Source organism: Alligator sinensis, unplaced genomic scaffold, assembly GCF_000455745.1.
Source record: "Alligator sinensis unplaced genomic scaffold, ASM45574v1 scaffold1735_1, whole genome shotgun sequence".
Taxonomy (NCBI): Eukaryota; Metazoa; Chordata; order Crocodylia; family Alligatoridae; genus Alligator; species Alligator sinensis.
Genome location: NW_005843182.1, coordinates 158,282 through 161,180, shown reverse-complemented (window position 1 = coordinate 161,180; position 2,899 = coordinate 158,282). Strand labels below are relative to the sequence as shown.

The following is a 2,899-nucleotide window of genomic DNA, read 5'->3' as shown; positions in this document are numbered from 1 at the left end:
ATTCTAACCATTTCCAACTAATTTAAAGGAAATCTATTTCAGGATGACCCTGCTAGTCTATTTATCAGCCCTTCCTATCAAAAATCTGTATGGGTCTGATAATCATGTCCCTTTGACTTTTGGTCTGTCATTTTGGCGGGGGGGGAGGGCAGGTTCTTGCCAGGTAGTGAGCGCTCTGATCCTAATGTTTCAAAGACTGCAGGCTTACGCTTACTTGTAAACACACAAGTATTCCCTTTGATTTGAATGAGATGTCTCACATGCTTAAAGATAACGATGTACCCAAATGCTTTGAATAGACCGGAATGCTCAGTGCTTTGGGCAGCTTCAGTCCACTGATCTTTGTGAAATGTGCAGAATTATAAGCCCTGAAGGCTGAGCTCTTTAGTTATTTCAGAAGACAGGTGTAGCTTGGACATTAACAGTTCAGACTTCTCAGTTGTTATTCTCCACAGCTGACCTGCATGACGTACCTGTAGGGACGAGCAGACAATTCATTTTCCATGGCCCATTAAATCCTTCCTGCTAAGGTGGACCTCAAGCAAGATCTAGTAGTATCTCCAAGCACTGTTGGCTTTTAAGCACTTTTTAAAAGGTGGACCCTGGGCCCCTACCATGTGTTACACTTAAAACGTGATTAACTGGTTAATCACATCTGAAATTGTATCCCAGCCATGTGTTAAAGCAAAGAATGGTGCGATAAAGGAATAAGTCACAAAGTTATTACACAAAAATGTTCAATAACTTTTTGGATGGTTCCTATCATGCCATTAATTGAATGTGTAGCCAGGTACTTCTCTGTGGCTGGGAGACCCATCAGCTGAGGGGCCTTCCAGTTGCAGGAGCTTGCTTCCTGCTGCTGCAGGGTCAGTCTGGGATCGTTATCCCAGGCTCCCCCTGCACCAGCAAAAAGCATGATGGGATCTGATATTCAATCCCACAGTCATGCCTCCTGCCATGTATGTGTGACATGGAAGGAAACATGATTGTGGGGATTGCGCATCAGATCCTATCATGTCTTTGACTGCATATCTGGCAGGGGCCTTAGTATCAAATATGACAGTGTTTTTTGTCCACTTATAATTGCATTTATCTTTAAGCACTAGTTTTGCTGTCTTGCAACATTTACTGACCTGCAAAATATAGTTTTGTATCAAACATATTTTGAAACCCAGAGCATTAAACTCCAATTCTCTTTGTTCACTAACAAAGTAACGCACTCAGATTCCAAGTGATTCTTGTTTATTTGTTATGCAGAGCACACATATTTCCTTTAGGTGTAGGCAGACCCAAAAGCAAAACTTCTTACCCACAATAGCTATTCTTTTTTTCTTCATTCTTTCTTACACTCTCTAAAACAGAAACACAAAAGGCAAAAAGGTGATGTATGCATAAGAGAGTGACATTTAGTATCTATGTCTTGGTGAAGAAAACCGGTATGTTAATGCAATGGAAGCAAATGCTATGTAGTTATAGATATTAAGACCAACATTTTCAAACTTGAATGCTTAAACTAAGCAATTAAATGCATATATAGTCACCTGAATTAAGTATTCCATTTTGAGAGATGCTGGGAAATCAAGTAGTCAAGTAGTCAATCCATTTTGAAAATCAGGCTATTAATATAGATGCCTTACTTTAGTCACTCACATTTGAAAATGTTGGTTTGTCAGTACAGACACCTGAGAAAATTATCACATAACATGGACAGACATGAGGAACTAGACTAGAACATCATCTTGCTTTCCTATTAAAAAATGACTGCCACCTACTACTTGAGCTGAAGGAGAAGTCCTACAGTTTCTGGTAGTAGAAGATCTCATATCCTTCTAGTAGGCTCACTGCTTGAGAAAAGCTTTACCCATTTGCTTAGTTACTCAAAGTAGGTACTGTATGCTAGACTTCTGGAGGCCCAGTTGAGTATCCTGTAAAATCCTTTGCTTGTGCAATATTGTCCACTGCTTGAGTCTTCATATAATTTATGATTAACAGAACACTCAGAACCATGTACTGTCAAGAACTTATATGCTAATTCCCATTCATATAAGGGAAATAATAAGAATTGCTTGAAGATGGTAAGGAACTTAAACATAAAAATACCAAAGTCGAACTTCCATTTTGCCTCTAATGTGATGCAGACGGGGTATCAAACTCTTCTGGCCCCACAGGGCCAGATGAGTAGCATGGAACCAGCCTATGGGCTATATAAATGGTGTGCAGCCATCCCCATGGAGTGGACTGGGCCCACAGATGCCCCCTCCCCTCCTCTTTCCCACCCCCCACAACATGCAGGATCCAGACCCCCAGTGCTCACTCCAAGGTCCAGGGCTGCTGCCCATCCACTCTAGCTGGATCAGGATGTGATCTGCATATGGTGCCCACTCCAGCTGGTCTGGGGTGAGCGTTGCATGCGGCATCAGTGCTGGAGCAGGAGTCACATGCAGCACACATGTCAGACTGGCTAGAGCTGGCTCTGGATAAGACATGCAGGGGATCCATGGCCCCTCCCCTCCCTGCATGCGGCATGGGAAACATGGCACATAGTGCCATGTGCACCATGTCCCCAGGACCTGCATGTGGGACTGGTCCAGCATGCACCATATGTGGCATGTGAGTTAACTCAAGACCCAGGGCCAGCTGTGAGGGCTGGATGATATATCTCTGGCCTGTGGGCCATACCTTTGACATCCCTGAGTTGATTTAGTTGCTGATTACCTCAAACTTTCTTGTCTCCTTGGGACTCCTCTGTTCTACTTCTATCATTTCCCATTCTTTCCATGACAGCCTAATGCATCCTCAGAGATTGATCTTGTTCCATAAGAATTGCTACACAATGCATTTAGTTCATCCAGCCCAGTATTCTGTCACCAACCATGGCAAATAGTAAATGCTCTGGAGA

The 2,899-nt window shown here is 42.9% G+C and overlaps 1 protein-coding gene across 2 annotated transcripts in view; it reads left to right on the top strand.

Annotated features, from left to right (window-relative positions):
* The window catches only part of TCP10 (t-complex 10), a 63,436-nt gene that overhangs the window by 25,059 nt on the left and 35,478 nt on the right, over positions 1-2,899 (top strand). The window lies entirely within an intron of this gene.